General features: G+C 42.7%; 1 protein-coding gene and 1 long non-coding RNA gene across 2 annotated transcripts in view; one reads left to right on the top strand and one right to left on the bottom strand.

Moving 5' to 3' along the window:
* CHST8 (carbohydrate sulfotransferase 8) overlaps window positions 1-23,893 on the bottom strand; it is a 246,835-nt gene that overhangs the window by 21,782 nt on the left and 201,160 nt on the right. The gene's annotated exons all lie outside the window — the stretch shown is intronic.
* Window positions 12,582-19,216, top strand: LOC308483347. The gene is made up of 4 exons (XR_013989641.1): window positions 12,582-12,605; window positions 12,720-12,796; window positions 14,334-14,421; window positions 19,161-19,216. It is a non-coding gene; the product is annotated as an uncharacterized lncRNA (long non-coding RNA).

Below are 23,893 nucleotides of genomic sequence, written 5' to 3'. Positions count from 1 at the left end.
GTATAGGGCAGCCAGGATGACTTAGAATGCAGGGTGGGGCTCTCTCCCCTTCAAGTATTCTCCAGCGATCTACCTCCCTTTCAAGGGTTCTCCAGGGATGCCTCACTCCACCTAATGGTAAGGCCAGCCATGGCTGGAGAGTGAGGTTTGGTGGCCTGGAGGGCAAATTGGGTATTCTTCTAAGGCTCAGATTTTAATCCAAGTCAGAGAAGAATATGGGACTTGTAAAGCTCTCATTCTCCTTTTAGGTATGCATCACAAGCCCCCTAAGCTTGCAGCTCAGAGAAGTCAATCAACACCTATCTGTATCAGCTTTTCAACAATATCACTTTGCATCTCTGTCAAGCTTCGCAGGAGGGAATCCCTCATGCAGAATGCTTGGCATCAGCAAGGCAGTGCTGGCTGTAGTTGATGGGAGCTGATGGTTGGCAGAGACTGTGCTAAGGTTTCTGGGTTTAATATAGTCAAATAGAGATTTGCTGAGTCTGTTCTCTCTTTGCCAGGAACAAGATGCCTGTTTCTTGTGTACATAAGGAGCTGTGTCTGGTCTAAGATGTGTTTTCAGTAGCCACCCAATCCTTGGTGACTGTATTCTGTTCCAACTGTTTCCAATTTTCAGTTGTTGTAACCCAACTTGAGACCTGCTGGTAATAAATTTAATAATATGAATAATAATAATAGGGGAAAAACTGGATATCCTCCTTCTATCAACCCTCAGCTTTTCCTTGATTAGGGTTACTTGCAATGTTGAGTACAAGCCAATAATCTCTTGCAGGGTGTGCTCACCATTTTCATTGGTTTGCGACGGTTGACTTAGCAGCCAGCTCAGAACTGATTGCATGCAGGGACAGTGTGAACGTTTCGGTTTTAAGAAAAAAGTAGAACTCTATCTTTGGCCCAAGTTGCAGAGTAAAATGGGTTGCTACCCTACTTTATGCTTTCTGATATACAGTAAAGGATACACACAGGTTAATTTTGATGTTGTTAGAGGGATCAGAGTTAGACAGCGAGTAGAATTGTGATAGGCTAACTTTCATGTTCTGTTCCCAACACATTTAATCTATAATGTTCCTTTACTTACAGTGCATCAATTAGGTTTATTGATAAATATTTTCTCTTGCATTTGCCAGTCAATACAGTCCACATCTTTGCAATGTACTTCCCCCCCATCGTTCTTTTTCTCTTTGACCCAACACAAGTTGTGGTCTTGTTACCTTGTGGTCAATATCACATTGAAAACAAATGTACCATGTTGCCTTGGCTTCAGGTGCTCTGGAATGCCTAACATACAGTGACAAGGAGAACACAAGAACATAAGATGACCCTGCTGGATCTGGCCACTGGCCCATATAGTCCGGCATCTAGTCTGGCCAACCAGATGCCTACAAGAAGGCTTAAGACAGCATTGCTGCCTCTGACCTTGGAGGCTGAGCATAGTTATCATGGCTAGTAGCCACTGATAGCTACCATTCCTTCATGAATTTGTCCAGTTTTCTTTTAATGCCACCCAAGTTGGTGGAGACATGGGTTGGCTGCTCTGGAAGCAAACAAACCATATCAAAGCAAGAAAGGCAGGGCCTCAGGTAGCAGGACCCACAGGATCCACAAAGATGTCGATCTTTCTTCCCCTCTTGTTCCTGATGTAGATCTTCACGCACCCCTTCTTCCCTGTTGGGGAGGGGGACACCATTTTGTGGTTCACCTCAGATGCAAAAATGTCTGCAGAAAGCAGTGAGTGAGGACTGTACAGTATTGGATCTGAGCATGATGCCTGAGCAAGCAATGACAACAGGAATAGGTGGTGCAGGACTAGTCCCACCCCACAGAAGAAAGCATCTAAGTCCGAGCTGAACACACTTGCAAGCTTCCCCATGACCAGGAACCAGCTTTGCTATCTGATTCTAAGCATGTTCAGCTGAATACTTTTAATGGGGCACTTCAGAGCATCCTCTGCAAGGGAGGAAGGAGGGAGCCGAGCGGATCGTGCTGGGGCATGTGGGGATAAATGCGATGTTTCGGCACCTATTGAAGAAGGTTGCTTAAGCAGGATTTCCCTGAAGTGTGACCCAGCCACTTACTGAATATCAGTTGTACAACCGTTGATGTGAAAGATAAAAGACAGGACAGATAAAAGAAAGTCATTCTTCACTTAGTGCATAATTAAACTAGGGAACTCGCTCCCACAGGAGGCAGTGATGGACACCAGTATGGATGGCTTTAAAGAGGATTGGGTAGAATCATGGAATATAAGGAGATCAACAGGTACTAGCATTGACGACTATGCTCTGCCTCTATAGTAAGGCAGCAATGCTTCTGAATACCAGTTGCTGGAAGTCACAGGAGGGGAGAGGGCTCTTGTGCTTGGGTCTGCTTGTGGGTTTCCCATGGAGGCATTTGGTTGGCCACTGTCAGAACAGGATGCTGGACTCGATGGGCCCCCTTTGGGCTGATCCAGCAGGCTCTCCTAATGTTCTTACATTAGAAGTAGTTTAATAGTTTTTAGCATTTGTAGAGATGGGTGTTGCTATTTTAGAACTTGCAATTTTGATATTTTTTCCTCATTTGTTTTAAACAATTAATCTTTATTATATTTATGATTATAATCTTTTTGTATACTGCTTCCATGGCTTCAGGATATAAAGCAGTCTGTAAAATAAATAAATGAGTGTTGGGGGCAGGATTTGACTCGGGGTGGAGAAGGTGTGGACTCGGGGTGGAGAAGCAACATCTGGCCCTCCAGATGTTGTTGTTATTATTATAGTAGTACCTTGGTTCTCGAAGTCCATTCGACTCCTGAAATGGTTCGAAAACCAAGGTGCAGCTTCTGATTGGCTGCAGGAGCTTCCTGCACTCAAGCAGAAGTTGCGTTGGATGTTCGGCTTCCGAAAAATGTTCGCAAACCAGAACACTTACTTTCAGGTTTGCAGTGTTTGGGAGCCGATTTGTTTGACAACTAAGCCGTTCGAGAACCAAGGTACCACTGTATATTTATTCATATCCCACTTTTACCCTAGACAGGGACTCAAGGAAGCTTATAGGTAAAGACAAAGAAAACAAACATAATTAAAGTGCAATTAAATGCTAATGGTCTGTCTATCTATCTATATCTATCTATCATCTATCATCTATCTATCTATCATCTATCATCTATGATAATCACAATGAAAACATGCTTGCTGCAGGGGCTGATGGGAGTTGTAGTTCAGCAACATCTCTGGAGGGCCAAAGCTTCCCCACTCCTGGAGTAATCTGTTATAACTGGGTAGAGCAGTTTCTGTAAAGCACTTTGAGGTGGTTTTTTTCAATGTAATCAAGCAGTATATAAAGCTTGTGAAATACATACATAAATAAAATTTCAGGAAATGCAAGGGAGATGTACACCGCTCACACGAAATATAAAATGGCATTAAAATGGGTGTGCAAAAAAGTGAATAAGTGTATTGCTCTGAATGTAAGAGTTGTGAAACTCAGGACTCAGCTATACAGCTGCAAATAAAATGTTTTAAGTGTGTTATAAGTGCAATATACAATGCGACACTAGATGGTAAGCCTTATGGAAAATTCAATGTATTTTAAAAAACACTTTTAAAAAAGCATTTTCAGAACGTTTTTTATATGTGTGTACATTTCACCTCACAGTCCTTCAGAAGAATATCTTGAAACCCCTTGTGTAAATCATTTATATAAATAATGTAAATAATTTAATTGCTGTCTTGTTTTAATGGGATTGTTTCACTACATATTTTAATTATGGATGTTTATATTTTAGCATTCTAAGGGGATTGCTGTAATGTGTATTTTAATTACGGATGTTTGCATATCAATGTTTGTTTCTTTGGTTTTATACCAAAGCCTAGCTACTCTCTCTCTCTCTCTCTCTCTCTCTCTCTCTCTCCCTCTCTCTCTCTCTCCCTCCCATAGACCCAAATTCATAAAAATAACATCAAAGCAGTTTACCATGATGTGCTTCTACCTGGAATGCTATTATTTATGCATGGAGAACATCCTGTTCTACGAGGAACATTGGAACTTTCTCTCTGCCACCTAAAGTTTTTACAGTGGTACCTCTGGTTACAAACTTAATTCGTTCTGGAGGTCCTTTCTTAACCTGAAACCATTCTTAACCTGAGGCGTGCTTTCACCTCCTGCTGCCACCGTGCCACCAGAGCATGGCTTCTGCTCGCATCCTGAGGCAAAGTTCGCTACCAGGAAACCTACTTCTGGGTTGGCAGAGCTTGTTACCCGAAGCGTTTGTAAGAAGAACGGTACGTAACCCAAGATTCCACTGTATTATGAGATGAGTTACTTGTCTACACTGAATGAATCTGAACCTGTCTAGACTAGGCCTAATAAAGTTTTTATATGACTGTGTTGCTACATACAGGGCTATACTGGCTGAAGTCGATCTTTCTAAGAACATAAGAAGATCCTGTTAGATCAGGCCAACATTCTGTCCTCACAGTAGCCAACCACAGGCCTGTGAGAAACCCGAGAGCAGGACTCAAGCGCAACAGCATTCTCACCTCCTCTGGTTTCCAGCAACTGGTCGTCAGAGACATACTGCCTTCCACAGTGCACAATGGCATAGCTTTCATCATAGCTAGTAGCCACTGACAGCCTCCATGAATTTGTCCGGTCCTCTTTAAAAGCCATCCAAGTTGGTGGCCATCATTGCCTCTGGTGGGATCCAGTTCCATGACTATGCACTGCTTGAAGACAGACTTTCTTTTATCTGTCCTGAATTTTGGGGGAGTTGCGGCACATGTGCAGTCATGTTCAGTGCTATTTACGGTAAATTGTTAGAAGAATAACTTGATTGTTGTTGGAAAGTACCATTCTAAACATGTGATACAGAGATAGTAAAACTGTGACCAACCTCTTTGTTAATGTATTTGCTAGTTCTCCTTGCGTCTGAGTTATGGCAAATTCAAATATAGAAATTTAGTAGCAAAAAGATGTCAAATTTTCCTCATTTCCTCTACATTAAGAAGACGGTAATAACCACCCAGTTGACAGCAATGGGTTGGGCAAATGCCACATGCATGAGCCTTGTAATGACTGTCAGGAACTTCAGACATGATTGCCAAGCTCTGCAAACTAAAAACTGGAAATCACCGAGGGAAAGCCTTGTTTATATGTGTCAGTATTCCTAGAAAGCTCCTGGAGAATGCCTTAAATACGAGGCCCCCACATACATCAAGATGTACAGGATTTGCATACAAGGAAGAAATAATTTGTCCCCTCCCCACCAATTTAAATTTAAATAGTTTGATCACAGGAAATGAGAAAGTGATTGTACAAAGCATGAATTTTCTTTGCAATTCTCCTAAGAGAACAATTCCTGTTCCTTCTTAACTGAAATCAAATGAGCATCTTTGTTTTCCAAAACCAACTTAGCTGTTAGCTTGGACTGATAGTTTATGACTTCTTCAGCTATATCTATGAAACAGGCACATTTCTTCTTTCCCCAACTATGGTCTTGGGGAAAAGACTCCAAATCTTCTCTCTGCTTGGTAGAATACTTGCTTTTGGTGCCAGTTTTTAGAACTTTTCTTGTTTAATGTTGCAGAGCAGCTTTCAAATCCAGCATAAAGTAAGTTTTCATAGACATAGAACTAGAATCAAAATGGAAAGAATTCTGCTTTTTGGGTAACATGAGGATGAGTGTTCCAAATGGAATATATTCCCCTCCCCATAAAATTCAGTTATGAGGTATTTGTCATCTTTGCAGATTGATAAACTGCTTCACAGGGAAAGTTACCGAAGTGATGTACAATAAGATAAGAGAAGAAAAAAGATAAAATAGAAAAGATTTCAAATTTAGCAAACTAAAAGCAAGAAGAAGAAGAAGAAGAAGAAGAAGAAGAAGAAGAAGAAGAGGAAGAAGAGGAGTTTGGATTTGATATTCCACTTTATCACTTCCCTAAGGAGTCTCAAAGCGGCTAAAAATCTCCTTTCCCTTCCTCCCCCACCATAAACACTCTGTGAGGTTAGTGGGGCTGAGAGACTTCAGAAAAGTGTGACTGGCCCAAGGTCACCCAGCAGCTGCATGTGGAGGAGCGGGGATGCGAACCCGGTTCACCAGATTACGAGTCCGCCGCTCTTAACCACTACACCACACTGGCTCAATAAAACTATTGTTTGCAGCAAAACAAAAATAATAATCTTGTAGCATCATAAAGACTAGCAAATTTGTTATGGCATGTTTGCAAAGACCACAGGCAGCTTCACCAAATGAAGGAAGTGTCAACTGGAAAGTGTGGCGTGGAGAAACTCTGAATGAGACGTTGCTTTAGCAATGAAGCAGCTCAGACTGGGAACTGATATAGATGCTGGAGGTCCATCCCTTGCCACCTGCTTCTATTTCTTACTTGTTACTCAGGCAATTCACAACTTAATGCACATTTAACTTGTGCACATTCAGCTTTATGAATTTGGCAAATTAAAACATAAAATAAAAGTGGGCAAACAGGGGATGGGCATCAAGGAAAACCCCACACATTTGGCAATCTCACCCGCCACCCAATGTGTTTTGACCATACATGATTTTGGCCTTATGCACTATCCCAAAACCGTAACCCCCGTGCAAATTGAGAGTTGCCTGTAATTTATTTCTATGCTGCCTTTTGCCCACAAAAGGCTCATGAGATAGTTTGAAGTCTGGACAGGGCTGAACCCTGACAGTACTGCTTTTATGAGTTTGGCCAGCTTGAACACTTATATATCTAGCTTGATGTCTCTTATTGACTGAATGGGTAATTCACCTGGAGAGTGAGTCTGAGCACAATGCTCTTGAAAGCCTCCAGAGACACAGAAATTCCTATGAATTTCCACTTGAAAAACGAGGAACTGTCATAAACCAAAATCAAGAGATTTGGCTATTCCTAGTTTCTGGGCTGTCTTCAAAAGCAGCTCCATGTCCAATGCATTGCTGTCATGCATCATTCCAGGCTCTGCATGTTTCTTAGCTGTCACAAATCTATTTGACCTGGTTATCATGGCTATTCCCAAATATAAAGAAATGCCTGCTTTGTTGATTGATTGATGGTTCAGTTGAGGAGTTACAGGAGGGGGTAAATCCCACTGAGGCAGATCCTCAAAAGTGCCACAACTTAGTATAAGAAGAATTTTTCCCTAGACAACAGGCTCAGCCCTGGAAGCTGACCTAAGAGTTATGCAAAGAGTTCCTAGTTCTGTCTAAGTTGGCGAAGCAGGGGACTATGTTTGGTCCATGATCTCAACAGAGATGTCTCCTCTCTTGTGGTAGGACAAAGAAGGGAGGAGCTAGAAATGAGGTCAGCAGTCCTGAGCAGTCTAACTTCAGAAGGAAGGTCAGCACTGGTTAGGTCTAGGAAGCTTGGAGGTTCCACTTGCTATCCACCTTTCACCCACCAGCCTTAATACAAGCTGAGCTGCATCCCAACACTTCCAACAGAAAAGGCAGCTCAGCAGTGGTGCTGTCCATAGGAAAAAACGACAACTGCCCCTCGCCCCCCCAGGCGGGATGAATTGCACTGAGTTTTGATCTGCGGTTACAGTCAACTTTTGGTAATGTGCTCAAATTACTTTAACGGCCTGCATCTGAAGGCGCCAAGTGGGTTTATGCTTTCACTTGTAGCCCATTATTTCTTTATTGATTTTTGCAGATCTACAGCTCTTTAAAATGTCATTAGGTGGATATAAAAAGGAAAATGCTGACGACAGCTCAGCTTACCCGTACAGCCAACTATGAGCTTTTAAAATATATAAATAAAATAAAATTTTTGTATCGCAAGTAGAGGGGGCTCGTCATTCTGCTGCATTCAGCAACCCCCACAAACCATACCAATTCCTCCAAGTTTAGAAGGCCTCCCTGGCCACAGACGTACCTAGTGTTTCAGGTACGTTATCTAAGCAATCTTCACAACAGTGCTGCAAGGAAGACCACTATTGTTGCTCTCTCTGCCTCAAGAGAGCTCTTACAGTACACAGGCTTGTTGGACTTACAGCAGAGGGGACCTGGGTTCAAATCCCTGCTTAGCCAGTAAGTCGACTGCGTGGCCTTGGCCAGCCATAGTCTTTCTGACTGACTTATATTGTTGTCGTGAGGGTAAAGTAGTGGAGGGAGTCTATGAGCGAAAGGCTGAGCTCCTTGATGGAATTGCAGGGTAAAAATGTAATGATGCTCAATTAAAAAAATAATAGTTCAGATGGCCTAGGCTCAGGCTGAGAGACAGGAGATTGGCTAAAGCTTCCTCATCAGCACGTGGCTCATAGAGATGAATTTGGTTTGCATTAAAACGCAAGCTTACCTAATTCGCACTTCCCAAAACCATACCTAAACCAAAATTCAGATATCGTTCAAAGTTCTATGGCTTTCACAAACTAGTTTTGCAATGAAAAAAATGTGTACAGAGGTGTGTCTACTAGGGGAAAGTGCCCAGTATTGTGGAATACTCTATTATACCCCACAAGTATCCTGGGGGAAAATGGGATATCCTGTTTCCTCACATGAGAGCACCACAGCCATTTTGGGTGCTGTGATCTTGCACAGTTTTGTGCCAAGATCTCACCCCGAAAAAGTGCTCCCCTTCGGAAAAAGTGTATTGTGCAGTGCCATGCCAGTGTGGCCCTGAGAGAAAGCACAACTTTTGGGCTCTGTGATCTTGCGCTGGTCACATGACTCATGCAGGAGCATGGGCAGGAAGACATGTGTTCTGATTTTGGGACTCAATGTGTTAGAAGGTATGCTCTGTCAATAGAGATTCAGTAGGCACCTTCTATTGCAACATTTAAATTCCTGCTGAAAACATTTATATTCTGTCAGGCCTATGCAGGCAATTGAGAAGGCCTTTCCACAATAGTTAGACAATCTCTTATTTTAACTATTTAATATGGTTTTTATTGTATAGTTTCATGTACTATTGTTGTAATCCACTGTGATATTTTTAATGGATAGCGGTGTGGAAATATTTTTAAACTAACTAACTAACTAACTAACTAACTAACTAACTAACTACAGTGGTACCTTGGTTTTTGAATGTAATCCATTCTGGAAGACTGTTCGAGTTCTGAAACATTTGAAAACTGAAAACTCAAAGCTGACAGCTATGCCTCAGGGTCTTGTATTCAAGTGGAGCCATGTGGCATGTTCAACTTCTGAGGCATGTTTGAAAACTGAAGCATTTACTTCTGGGTTTATGGCGTTCGAAAACCAAAATGTTTGCCAACGGAGATGTTCGAAAACTGAGGTACCACTGTAACTAATTGTAACCAACTAACATTTTATACCTCACCCTTCCTCCCAAAGGACCCCAGGGTGGCAAACATATCAATAACAACATAATGAAAAACATTCCAAAAACAGAATACTAAGAATATGTTAAGAATACGTTAAAACTGCTCTCTCATCCAGTAATTTCAGGGTTGCCAAGAACAGTATCATCCAGGCATCAAATGACTAGGTAGGCAGGAATGTTTTTCAGATACCTTCTGAAAGTCAATAATGAGTGAGACAGATGCATCTCACAGGTAGGTCTGGGGTAGAAATTGGATTCGGTTCACATTTATAGGTGAGCTTGCCTAATTACCACAGTCTGAAACAACATACAAACAGAAGCACAGCCGTCCTTTAAAACGTGCACGTCTCCAAACTTAGAAATAGTTCTCCAGCCAAGTAATGTGGACAAAAATGCACATTACTGTAACACACAAAATGCAGTATATTAGCAGAACTTGCTGGAACATGTATGTACATTTGGCAACATGGCAACTACAGCCATACCTCATGTTACGTCCACTTCATGTTACATTCTTTCAGGTTACGTCCCGTGGCGACCCAGAAGTACCGGAAAGGGTTACTTCCGGGTTTTGCCATTCGCGCATGCATAGAAGTGCAAAATGACTTCATGCACATGTGCAGAAGCGGCGAACCACTACCCGCGTGTGCGCAGATGCGCTGCTGGAGGTTGCGTTCTTTTCATGTTGCGAACGGGCCTCTGGAATGGATCCCGTTCGCAACCAGAGGTACCACTGTATTAGGAAAAAAAGTGCTCTAAAAGACTATCATTATTTATTTATTTATTTATTAGTATTCTATAAAATTTATATTCTGCTCTTTTATATATATATAAAAACAAATCTCAAAACAGTTTACAAATAGAATAAAACAATTAGGTATCTCAGTAAAAAAAGTTAAATTAGCTATTTTAAACACTGAACAAATACTTAAAATCAATCATAAACAAAAAAGAGATTAAAACACATATCTGGGTAAGCTTGCCTAAACAGAAACATTTTTAGCAGGCGCAGAAAAGAGTACAGTGAAAGTGCCTGCGTGGTGTCAATAGGCAGGGAGTTCCAAAGTATAGATGTTGCCACAGAAAAAGGTTGATTTCTTACAAGTGTGACATGAGAATTATGTGGCACCTACAACAGTGCCAGTTCTGCAAACTGAACCCTGGGGACATATTTTGAATAAACAAATTGCAAACTGATGAGAAACTGAAATTGGCAGATCCATTCATCCCTCCTTGTGTCTGAGATGAGATTTGAATGAGGCTCTTCCTGGCCTCCCATGATGCTCCACAAGCCAAGCGCAGGCCACCCACGGACACCAGATCAGCCCCTCCCCAAGCATTCAACTGTGGGTATGCAGATGGACACTCATAACAAGGACAAGTGGTGATGTAACTGGCGGTAGCAAAAAGCCTGCTCCTTTTCCTCACAGCCGTGAATGTTTATTTCCCCCAAGCGATCTCAATTTGATATCACTTTCCAATGCTGCAGACAAATCCTTAACCTTTTGGATGTACTCTTTTATAATCCCACATCGCCGGCGAGTCTAGGCAGTGACAAATTGCATTGTTAGACACAGCGGTTTCCTCTCCCTCTGATCTGGCCACCTCAGGTTCCCAGCTCGCTCTCTGCCTACATAGGGGCAGGAAGTCTGATATTCACCACAGTTTGCTCTTGACAAATGCCATTATACTGTCCTCTAAAAAAGGGACAGTCATTGGTCTGTGGCAAGGAAAGAGCCATTCGGATCAGCAGCACCAGAAGCTTAGCTGTTGAAAGTGATGGGGCAGAGGGGTTCTTGGGGTAATCTCAGAAGCATTAAAGCCACCTTTGCCAACTTGGTGCCTTTCAGATGCTTTGGACTACAACTCCCATCAGCCCCAGCAAGCAGGTGTACAGCTTCTGCAAATCCGGGACTGTCCCTGAAAAATAGGGACACTTTGAGGGTCTGCTGCATCCATTTTGATGGATAAACGTGTTCATTTGGTCTAAAGCTGTGTTCATATTGTTCCTTCTTGACTGAACCCTGAGGGAAATTAGAGGGGATTACAAGAACAGCCATGAAACTGTCACAAGACTATCACCAGCTTAAGAGCTGATGAGGCAAACCAAGGGAGGAAGAGGGGTCTACGCACAAGCTATTAGCCCGAATAGCTGCCAACAAGCTTTTTGCTAATTGAGGTGCCCTTGTTCAAAGATGGCACAGACCTCAGAACACCGGATGCTTGAGGATGTACAACAGGGAAGGGCCTGTTGCCCTCAGTAAGGTAACTGCCCTCCTTCCCTACTTGTGAGTTTCCCAGAAGCATCAAGCTGGCCATTGTGAAAAGCAGGATGCTGGACTAGATGGACCTTTGGCCGTATCCATGCAGGGCCACAGCAAGCCATTTCCCCATCTGAGGCAAAGGATAAGATGACACACCCACCCCATATATATTTTTGAAATGGAAAAATAAGGAAGTTGGTTTTTTTTATCCTACATTACAATACTGCGCTACCTCGGGTTAAGTACTTAATTCGTTCCAGAGGTCCGTTCTTAACCTGAAACTGTTCTTAACCTGAAGCACCACTTTAGCTAATGGGGCTTCCTGCTGCTGCCATGCCGCCGGAGCACGATTTCTGTTCTCATTCTGCAGCAAAGTTCTTAACCTGAAGCACTATTTCTGGGTTAGCGGAGTCTGTAACCTGAAGCGTATGTAACCTGAGGTACCACTGTAAAACAAATCCAAAAAAGATGGCTTCCTCTATTCCGTGTACAGAAGCTGATTGAGATGACAATTGAATCTTACTTCAGTACTAGAAAATTGTATCAGAAGCAGACTGAGGAAGGGCAGACTGTGCAACACGTCTCTTCCAACAGAGGGGAATGGCCAGGAACTTAGCAGGAGGAGGAGTCAGGGGGCAGCTGTCATTGCCCCACCCCAAGCTTCTTCCACCTGAGGCGCTTGTCACAATATGCCTAATGCTAAGACTGGCCCTGACTCCAGTAGGGCTCTTGCTCCCACAGGAGGCACTGATGGCGCCCAATCTGGTGTTGGGCAGCTTAGGAACCAACCCCCATGGCAGGTTGCCAGGAATGGATAAGACAAGGAAAAGTCCTTACCATCTGCTTTTATCCAGTATTTACAGAGAGAGGCTTGGGAATGCAGCCCCATGGAATAATAGCGTTGTTCTGAGTAAATCTCCATCCCCCTTCTCTTCCACTTCTTCATTCATCAACAGCACCACCACACCTACGGCTGCTGCTTAGCGCCATGTTTCTCCGATCCTGCTTGTGAGTTTCTCACAGGCCCCTGGATGTCCATGGTGAGAACAGGACGTTGGATCAGGTGAGCTTCCTTTTGCATTCTGTTTAAGGTCTTCTGAAGTGGGGTGCAGATGGACAACTTCTGCCGTTTGGGGTGAAACCTCCTGCAAAATGCTCCTCATCTATTTTGGTTTAGGGATACCCCTGTGGCTAAAAACAATGCCAAGGCTGTCATCCATGAAGAAAAACAACTCTCTGAGGTCTAAGAAAGAGGTACGTTTACTATTCTTATTTTAATAACTTAGAATCTATCCATTAAAAAAAAAAAGCAAACCCATTTATTCACATATCACAATGACTTGCGGCAGAGACTGTCTGCTATTTGTTAATTTATTTAGATTAGATGCCGGAATGAAAACCAAACAAACTGTCATCTTCAGACACACTCGGGCAATTAGAATGTTGCATGCATGATAGTTTTATAATTCAAATCAGAGAAACTTACTGAAGTCATAAATTAAGAAGCTCATTACATTCTCAATTGCGTTAATAGGAAAATTCAACTTACTGGTTTTTTAGTGAAGAATTTAATAATAAATCATTGAAAATGTGTCTTTGTCCCCCTCCCCCCGTCGTCGTTTATTCTTAATGCTAAGATTGTTATGACATGTTTGCTACCTCTCTTTGTCATTTAAAAGAAAAGGAAAAAGAAAGGAAACATTCAAACTACAATTAAAGGCAGAAATTTGAGTGTTGCCAAGGAGGAGCTGAATAATCAGCCTTTTTCACATAGTCTGGAGATTTGCTTCCCATGCAATTGGGATATTGGGGAACATAAGAACGTAAGAACATCTTGCCGAAGCAGGCCAGTGACCCATCTTGTCCAGCATCTCGCAATGGCCACCCAGATGCCACAGGGAAACTCTCAAGCATGATTTGAGTATGAATGCTCTCTCCTCCAGTTGCTGACAGGGTTGGTACTCAGAGATAGGCTACCTCTGACAGTGGAGGCAGATCATGGCCATTGTCTGATCTGCTTTTAAAGCCATCCAAGTTGATGGTCATTGGTGCCTCCTGGAGGAGTGAGTTCTATAATTTAACTATGCACTGCTTGAATAATTACTTCATTTTGCATGTCCCACAGAAAACACATTTAACAATCATTTTTGCCCAAAGTTCAAAGTTTGGATTTGGCAGATCTGGAACACAAGAAGATGGAGTGGTTTTCACCAAGTCCCCCACTGAAGCTTCAGAACACCCACAATGCATTGCAACCATTTTATGACGCAGGGGGCGCTGTGGGTTAAACCACAGAGCCTAGGACTTGCCGATCAGAAGGTCGGCGGTTCGAATCCCAGTGATGGGGTGAGCTCCCGTTGATCGGTCCCTGCTCCTGCCAACCTAGCAGTTCGAAAGCACGTCAAAGTGCAAGTAGATAAATAGGTACCGCTCTGGTGGGAAGGTAAACGGTGTTTCCGTGCGCTGTTCTGGTTCGCCAGAAGCGGCTTAGTCATGCTGGCCACATGACTCGGAAGCTGTATGCCGGCTCCCTCGGCCAATAAAACGAGATAAGTGCTGCAACCCCAGAGTCGGTCACGACTGGACCTAATGGTCAGGGGTCCCTTTACCTTTTTACATAACCTGCTGGCATCTTCTATCTCACTCAATCCTATTTCTTGCCCAACCCTTTGTGTTTTTTTGATGGATTTCAGTTGCTAAAGTATTCTGGAGCCAAAGTCATCGGAGCCCTGTCCTGCTGGCCACTGAAATGGTCTCCTGTAGGGTTTATTGACTCCACTTTCTCTTACAGCTGAGCAGATCAATTGTATCCCCCATGTGCTGGTGAACTCTGGCTGGAAATTGCAGACGACTCCCAAAGATGAGGCTCCATTTTTAAGGTAAACTGATGCTTAAATTACGGAAGAAATAATTCTTAACCTTTTGCGGGAGGAAGATATTAAACAGAGGAGGTTGCAAGCCTTACAGCAGCAAGAGTTTAGCTTTAATTCAATTTGTTTCATTTCTTTGTGGTCTTTCTGAAACCACATAAATTAGACCTGTGAAACATGAATCCCAGTAATTAGGTACAAGGATAGGCCCTTAACAAAAAGAAGTGGGTCCAAAAGTCTGTCAATTCACAATTTACCACAGCCCAGTGCTTTTTTCTTCTTCTAAAAAAATGTTTAGGGATACTCTCATTTTGACTCAAGAAAATCACCATTTTATAGTTCAAATCGGGAAATATAAATACAGTAAATGGACAAAAGTACAAAGATTCACAAAACGTTTAGGGGTATGCGTACCCCTGTATTCCCCCAGGAAAAAAAGCACTGTCACAGCCCCTGTTTTCACCTGGTTTTCAGTGCAAAATTTCAAATTCAATATTGAGATCTGTTGAAATAATAACAGCGGAAAATTCCTAATTGGCCAAGCCTTATTTGCAATTCACAACTTCAAAATCTAGGAAGAGATCTGTATGCGGAGAATTTTGGAATGTTCTGTACAAACTGGTGGCATTTGGTTACGAAGCGGTTTGGGGGAGTTGCTGTAATATGTAGATACCGTGAACCTGGGGCTCACATTTGCATTAAGAACAGCTTTTAATTGGGTGCAGCTAGAAGATGGACAGTTATTGCAGATGGATACTCCAGTCTACAGGCAAGGTGCCATTTTAGAAAATGACAGCTTTAATCCCACAACCCAGGGCTACATCTCATTGCAATACAAAGTGCTCCGGATATCGTTTCCGTGCTGTCGTAAAATAATTGCTTCCAGACAAGCGGCTCCCCATCTACCTCAGTCCCCATTTCCTAAACTTCCTGTTTATTGTTTGGGGTGACTTTACATCTCATTATTATGTGCTGCAGGTGTGCTCGGGATGATTAAAGCCCAGAAGCTGGCTTTTCGCCCAGCCTAGGATTTAAGTGGTACTTGCTTAATAGCACACGCTATTTCTGAGACTATAATAGCATCAACTCTCAAAGCATCTTCCTTCCCAAAGAAAATAAGCTGGATGTTGGTGAAAGTTCTCCAAGGAAAATGAGAGCTGCTTAATGCTGCCTTGCAGGGAAATTAGATCCTAGCTGAGTTCTAGGATTTCCCTTTTGGAAAACAATCACACCTCCTCTTGCCCATAACCCACGCGAATCAGGCAACGAGGGGGTGATTGTTTTTGCTGTAAAGGATTAATGTAGTTGGATTTCTTTCTTTTTCTTTTTTCTTTTTAAGTTATATTGAATTCTTCAGTATACAGAGAAAACAATCTGTTCCAAAATGTAGCTCCCCCCCCTTTTTAAAAAAGCTAATCAAGCATAGCAAATTTAGTTAGGATGCATATGGAGTTGCAGAATGATCAAATTGCAATTATATTTTCTTAAAATGCCAGCAATATTTAGCAATGATTTGAGGGTTAGGGTGGGGGAGTGGGCTGGGGACTTAAAATAAATACTGTTAGTATCCCAGTGATGTTCAAAGAATTGTAGAGTTGGAAGGGAACCAAAGGGTCATGTAGTCCAGCTGCTGAAATGCAGGAATCCCAGCTAAAGAATTATTGACAGATGGCCTGCCAATCTCTGGCCAATCACAGTGCCCAATCAGTTTTCTCTGATAGCCCACAAGCAGGACATGGGGGGCAACCACCTCCATCTCCAGGTAATGGTATATTTAGTGGCACCCTGCCCCAGAACTTAATAATAATAATAATAATAATAATCATCATCATAATAATAATAATAATAATAATAATAATAATAATAATAATTTATACCCTGCCCATCTGGCTGGGTTTTCCCAGCCACTCTGGGCAGCTCCCAACAGAATATTAATAATAATAAAAAAGCGATAAAACGTCAAACATTAAAAACTTCCCTAAACAGGCCTGCCTTCAGATGTCTTCTAAATGTCAGGTAGTTGTTTATTTCTTTGACATCTGATGGAAGGGCGTTCCACAGGGCAGGTGCCACTACCGAGAAGGCCCTCTGTCTAGTTCCCTGTAGCTTCACTTCTCACAGTGAGGGAACTGCCAAAAGACCCTTGGAGCTGGCATATAATGGACCAGTCTCTGTTTTGTACTTACAGCTATCTCTCTCCAGAATTTCTCAGTGAATCAGGTCCAGACCAAGTTTGTCCCCAGGTGCCACTGAAATAAATGTGGTTAATCATGACTAAATAAGTTTCACTGATTCTAGTAGGAGCCGTGTGTAATTCTCCTAGCCTGGATCCAACTTACAGTGGTACCTCGGGTTACATACGCTTCAGGTTACACACACTTCAGGTTACAGACTCCACTAACCCAGAAATAGTGCTTCAGGTTAAGAACTTTGCTTCAGGATGAGAACAGAAATTGTGCTCTGGTGGCGCGGCGGCAGCAGGAGGCCCCATTAGCTAAAGTGGTGCTTCAGGTTAAGAACAGTTTCAGGTTAAGTACTGACCTCCGGAACGAATTAAGTACTTAACCTGAGGTACCACTGTACTGTCTTCACGTGACCATTGGATAAGCTTCAAGTCTGCCTTGATAGAATTACAGATCTGTCATTATGAACTGACTGATATGAACTGAATTCTTAATGGTGTATGATACCACATATATAACAGCTTTGAGGAATTTTCTCCAGAACTGGTTTCAATAGAATAATGAAACCCATCAATACAGATATGCAACCACCATACATTAGAGGTTTATGCCTAGAATTATTTTCCCATTTGATGTCTACAGAAGATCAATACCCTGCAACTCCGTCAATATCCTGTAAATTTTTGATAATAATCCTTTTTGTGAAAGCACAGCCACGAATAATCTTTCAAAGTTAGTTAGTAAGTAAAACTTATTGCTGTGACTTGCTGTTATAAGCAAACAGCGTATTAACCTGGGGGGCGGGCCTTGAAAGAGGATATATATACAGTGTGTGTGTTTGTGTATGTCAGCTTTTTAGATGTTGTATTTAGGACCAGCCAATGTTCAGATCCTTCTCCCCCAAATATTCACTACACATATTTAAAGAAAAGCAGGATAGAAGCAAAGTGGGTGTGCTAAGTGAGCAGTTGGACATAAATGGAGAAAATGGGCTTCCAACAGCAAAGGTCAAAATGTTTGTCTGAATTTTGTGCTTGTTTCCTGTTCATATTCTGGAATTACTTGGGGTGATTGATTTGTTATTTCTGTTCCTGTGGGTGTGAAAAGAGAGGGCCAAAAACAAAACAAAACAAAACAAAACAAAACAAAACAAAACAAAACAAAACAAAAACAACAAAGAACAACAGTTGAAACGCACACACAAACACACTTCATTTTCAAGGAATGGATGGCTACAATGGCTATTGCGAATGTCTGAAAGAAAACAAAAAAATCCCAAAGCACCCCAATCCCCAAATATATAGAGGTGAAAAGCATACGAATCAGGATTCAGGGTGGGCCTCCAAAAGTTTGATAGCCAGGTCAGGTCTGGGATAGTTTGAAGAACAGGCTGGTTCTGCTTAAAAGTCAGGAAATGCATGCATTGATGAAAATAAACCTTTGGCCTGTCCTGTATTAAAGTGTGCTTTCTCTGTTCAAACAGCCGTAACATTTTAAGATCCTTGAATAGCCACCTTCTCTGTTCTAAACAATCCCTGGCCCAGAAGGCGATGTCATAACAGTTCCTTGGGGGGTGCCAGGATGCTCTTCCTCACTGTAACCGTTCCATCAGTCTGTGGCAGAGGAGGGAAGGAAAGGGATGCAGGGCCAATAAATCACTGGAACCGAGAAACCAGCCATTTGGGAAGTCTCCTGTCCTTGAACTTTTCCAGTTTAGATGAGCATAAGAAGAACTTGTAACTAAATAGGAATGGGCAAAACTGTCGATTTTAATTTCTCTTGACTTCTCATTTTTCCAGTATTCGGTTCTCCACATTTGCACACCAGTTTATGATTTTTCATTTTTAAAAGTCCTCATGAAAATTAATCAGCAATTTAGTATGAATGTCTTTATATAACTATAATCTGTGGAGGGCCTTCTGGCGGTTCCCTCGCTGCGAGAAGTGAGGTTACAGGGAATCAGGCAGAGGGCCTTCTTGGTAGTGGCACCCGCCCTGTGGAACGCCCTCCCATCAGATGTCAAAGAGAAAAACAACTACCAGACTTTTAGAAGACATCTGAAGGCAGTCCTGTTTAGGGAAGCTTTTAATGGTTAATAGACTATTGTATTTTAATATTCTGTTGGAAGCCGCCCAGAGTGGCTGGGGAAAGTCAGCCAGATGGGCGGGGCATTAATAATAATAATAATCTGTCTATCTATCTATCTATGCAATTTTTGCCCAACATGCTATTTTTTTGCATGCTATTTTTACTAACATATGCATTCTAATGCACAGTTTCCTTTGTATGTTCACTCTTGTACATGTTACTTAGCTGGATAACTGCATTGCAAAATGTGGAGATGTGCACATTTTTAAGGGTGGCTGTGTTTCAGTTTGCACATTGTTTTTCAAAGTGAGTGAATGCAAACAGATTTGAATTTCTTTCCAATCCATATTTTTAACTAAGCACTTGAACTTGAGTTTGTTTTCCCCCTCCTCCTTCCAAATATGATTTGCTTCCTTACCCTTACGGAAGAAAATGCAGCTTCAACTCATGTGATTCCTCTGCCATTTATCCACACAGAGCTTGCTAACAAATAGCAACATGGACAACTGCCAGGCATTGTGGCTGAGGGATGCTTTGACACTTTCTCTGCAAATTTGTCACTTTTTAAAAAAACATGACAGAGCCATCCCCATCAATGAAAGAGTTGGATGTTCACAGCATGGATTCCTCATTACATGATTTCTGCATGGAGGCAGCAACATAATCACAGACAAGGAAGCTGCTTTCTATGCATTGCACACTGTGCAAGTCGTCAGAGAGCCCGGACTATATGGATCGATTACTGACGTTTGTGGGTACCATTCGGCTGTCTCAAAGTGTGCCATAAAAGACTTCCACCATGGAAAAAAAAATTAAGGCAATTTCCCCCAGAAGCCCCATACACATTTTGCTTTCTTCCCCCCTAGTGACTCAAGTATCTGACTTTTGAAAGGCCTGTGACAGTTTCATAAATGGCAAAAAGCCCCCTAGAATGTCATGACCTTCTTTTTAATTTCAAACTACGGCACAAGCCTCTGCTGCCTGCAATTAACAGGGAAAGGAAAACGGCACCTCAGAGATGGCACTTCAGTACTTGAATGCTGCTTCCATGCTCCCAATAGCAGGTGGGAAGAGAGAGAGAGAGAGATAGAGAGAGAGAGAGAGAGAGAGAGAGAGAGAGAGAGAGAGAGAGAGAGAGAGAGATGGTTTGGTGCACCAAAGAGAGTAAGAATTTCCCCCAGACTCTTTTCCTGAGGAAAGGTGGATGCTTTAAGCCTTATAACAAGTTGCATGGAAAGTGTTCTTTCATTGCACCCCCTTTTCCCCATTTGGCGATTTTGGTGTGGTGCATGATACTTCCAGCTGCCTGCCTCACATGCAGCACACCTGGAAGCCTGTTTGACACAACAGGTGAAGAGGGACCAATATGGAAAGGCCACAGAGGACCATGTCTGCCTATCACCCTTGTTTCAGCTGGAGATTTAAAGGACCCATGCCTAGGTTAAGATGTGGTAGCCAGGGAAGGAGGTTTCTGTCCATTTTGGTGTTCTCAGTTCCTCATTTTTCCAGTCTTCTCTTCGGTTCACCCCATCTGCACATCAGTTAACTTTTAAAATCTAGTCCACATGAAAATCTGTATAGATCTTTGTGTGTATTTTACCCAATGGGAACACTTATTCTATGATGTTTCCCCTAATATTACCCCCTTTGTACATTATTTTCACTAATACAAGCATTTCCGTGCATTCTTTTTTCTGTTAAAAACTTTTTTTGTACACCTGCTTTGCAACACAACAGTTGAAGAAGTGCAGATTTGAAAGGATAGCTGCGCTTCCTTTCCCATGCATTGGCACTGGGGGTGTAAATTTGCTAGGCTCACATTCCAGGTACAGAGGCCGACAGGATGGGAAGGTGCATCTCAAGTCAAGAATGGCAATGGCATAGCACCCTCCAGTGCACCTGAGGGATGCAAGCTAGTTTAGGTGGGACACAACAGGACTCTGATCTCTGATAGAGAAGAATGGCTGGGCTGGTTGCTGCCACCTCCCGCTGGCATCTGCCTCATTCTGCCTAATGGTAGGACCAGCACTGTCCATTTCTATGGCAGCACCCTGTTAAAGGATTTTACCCCACTGGCCCCACATAATACCACTGTATTTCTGCACCAGGCTTTGCTCTCTATCCTGTTAAGTCTTAAGCTGTTATCTTGGGTTAGTTTATCTGCCCCATTTTATATACAATGATTTAACCTTTCTAATGATGTATTTTGCCTCTTGAAGTTACGATTATTTGCAATTGTTCCAAAGAGATATTTTGAATTGTAATGTTTATATTGTTGCTCATTTGACATATTGAGAGTCTCTTTGGGTACAATTCATTGGAAAAGCAGCAAACGAATGATGAAGTGGAAGCACTCAGAAACTTGGGAGGAAGTAATCATGTTCTCCTGGGTTTCAAGATACAGAGGCAAGGGAAATCAGGCCCACTTTCTGGTGGGGCCGGCTTGTGGTCCTGCCCCCTAGCGACTCCCCTCAGCGTCGAGGGCGGGACGGTGTCCCGCGTCACGCTGGGGGAGACCCTGGTCACGTCAGGATGCCAGGTAGCCAATCAGCTTGCCTGGGGGGCGTGGCCGGGGACAATTTAAGCCTCAGCACAACTCTGAGGCTTCCTCTTTTAGCCTCACGCCAAGGATCTCCTGCCCTCCCTCCCTTTTTTCCAGGTTGCATCATTGGTCTTGCTATGGACTTTGGTTGGTCGCCATTGAGGGGCCTGGTAGGACTTTTTCCACTTGGCAAATTGGCACCAGCCACTTGGTTTTTGCCTACCTCATAGCAATCGTCACAACTTTGCAAGGTTTGGCGGTTAGGCATTGGAATAGCAATGTGTCGGGGAGGGGATGGGAGGGGAGGCCATCACCTGCCCCTCCATACTTAAGGGTATTCTGCTAAAGGAATCCAGGGGTGTGGATCTTGTCTGAAGCCCAGGGAGGGGCTAGGGCCATGCCACGACCCCATCGGGAACCCAGGGGATGTTCGAGTCAATCCACATCAGCGGGGCTCCCCCTACTGGAGGTTTACCCTTACCAGACTTCCTGCAAGGCAGGCAGGAGTCAGATATAGTCTATTGATGCCAATGCCTAAGCCAATACCACTCACATTCTGTAACCAATAAAGTTGTGGCCTAAATTTTGCCCATTAACATTTAACCTAAATTTCTGTGTCCTTGTGCCTTTATTCTCCTGGGGGTGGCTTGGGGGCCTTGACATGCAAAACTGAGTGCAGTTGGACATGAACTCTGGACTTTAAGAAGGCTAATTTCGAAAAGCTGAAGTAGCTACTGGATGTGATCCCATGGTCAGAAATACTCAGTGAGAAGGGAGTCCAAGAAGGATGGGAGTTTATAAAAGGAGAAATATTGAAGGCCCAAACACAGACAATACCAACGAGAAAGAAAAGGGGGAGGCATCTGAGGAAATGGGTGTAGCTTCATAAAGAGGTTACAGATGAACTGAGAGTTAAGGGCATGTATAAGAAAGGAAAGAAAGGGGAAATCACAAAAGAAGAATATACACAAATAGCTGACAGTTGCAGGTGGGGAGTTAGGCTGGCTAAAGCTCAGAAGGAGCTCAGGCTTGCAAGAGAGGTCAAAAATAATAAAAAGGTTTATTCGACTATGTCCAAAGTAAGAGAAAGAGCAAGCAAGTGGTAGCTCCCCTGTATGGGGAACAAGTAGAAATGCTATTGGGTGACAGGAATAAGGTGGAACTACTCAACATGTACTTTGCCTCTGTCTTCACCCAAAAGGAAAGTGATGCCCAACCTGGTGATAACAGAATAAATGATGTAAGGAGGGAGCTGCAGACTAAGATAGGAAAAGAGGTAGTAAGGGAACACCTAGCTACTTTAAATGGATTCAAATCTCCAGGGCCTTATGAGCTGCATCCAAGTGTATTAAAGGAGCTTGTGGATGTAATTCAGAGCCTTTGTCTATTATCTTTGAGAATTCTTGGAGAACAGGTGAGGTCCCTACAGACTGGAGGTGGGCAAATGTTGTCCCCATCTTCCAAAAAGGGAAAAGGGAAGACCCAGGTAACTACCAACCGGTGAGCTTGACATCGATACCAGGGAAGGTCCTAGAACAGATAATTCAACTGTCGGTCTGTGAGCATTTAGCAAATGATGCTGTGATCACTAAAACCCAGCATAGGTTTCTCAAAAATAAGTCATGCCAGACCAATCTGATTTTTTCTTCTTCATGGAATTACAAACTTGGTGGATCAGGGAAATGTGGACATAGTGTATCTTGATTTCAGTAACGCTTTTGACAAAGTCTGCCATGATATTCTTGCGAGGAAGCTGGTAAAATGTGGGTTGAACGAGGTAACTGTTAGGTAGATTCAGAAAAACTTTCTGACAGTAAGAACTGTTCAGCAGTGGAACAGACTCCCACTAGAGGTGGTGGACTCTCCTTCCTTGGAGGTTTTTAAACAGAGGTTGGATGGCCGTCTGTCATGGATGCTTTAGCTGAGGTTCCTGCATTGCAGGGGGTTGGACTAGATGACCTTGGTGTCCCTTCCAACTCTAAGATTCTATGATTATATGAATGGGTCTCTCTGCTCATCCATTCTGCACAAAGAGTGTATAGAATTTGTCCAAAAATACTAGCCTGAAATCCAGCGGTTGCTTACGTGCCTCGTGTCTAAGTCACAGCCCGGTTATTGATCTCCCCTCTTATGAGAAATTCAAGCTGTAGCTTTTGGCTCTTGCTGTCAGCTGCCCCGGAGAATGCAACAAGATACTTATTTGAAAATGGAAATAATGAATCCAAAAAGAGACTGAACTGACTTTGTTCTTTTCCCAGCTGTACCCTGTGGAGGTGTCTAGAGAAGGAAGTATTAAAGTTACTAAAAATAATTTCAGCGCCTGGTCGGTATTATCCTCTGGGACCACTGTAGTTTGCAGAGCTACACTGGTTTTTGCCTTCCATTTCCACAGAGCCAGACAAGCAAGCATTGAGGAAATAACCAGAATGAACATGACATACATCCTTTTAGGAAATATATTTGCTCCTCATAGATGGCAATGATAACCATGACTTCATTTCAGAACTCAGTTTGGAGTGTGGATAAGGATCGACAAATCTGCCAAGTTTAGTTGTTCTCTGCTTGTCATCTTTCCAATGTAACGCTCAGTTTTCCCTATTTCCGCATCAGTTTGTGATTTACTCATTTATTTTTTTAAAAAAGAAATTTGCATGACAATCTGCATCTG

The sequence above is a fragment of the Podarcis pityusensis genome (assembly GCF_964106645.2).
Source record: "Podarcis pityusensis genome assembly, chromosome: 8".
In the NCBI taxonomy this organism is placed as follows: domain Eukaryota; kingdom Metazoa; phylum Chordata; class Lepidosauria; order Squamata; family Lacertidae; genus Podarcis; species Podarcis pityusensis.
This window is presented reverse-complemented; position numbering and strand designations above follow the sequence as displayed.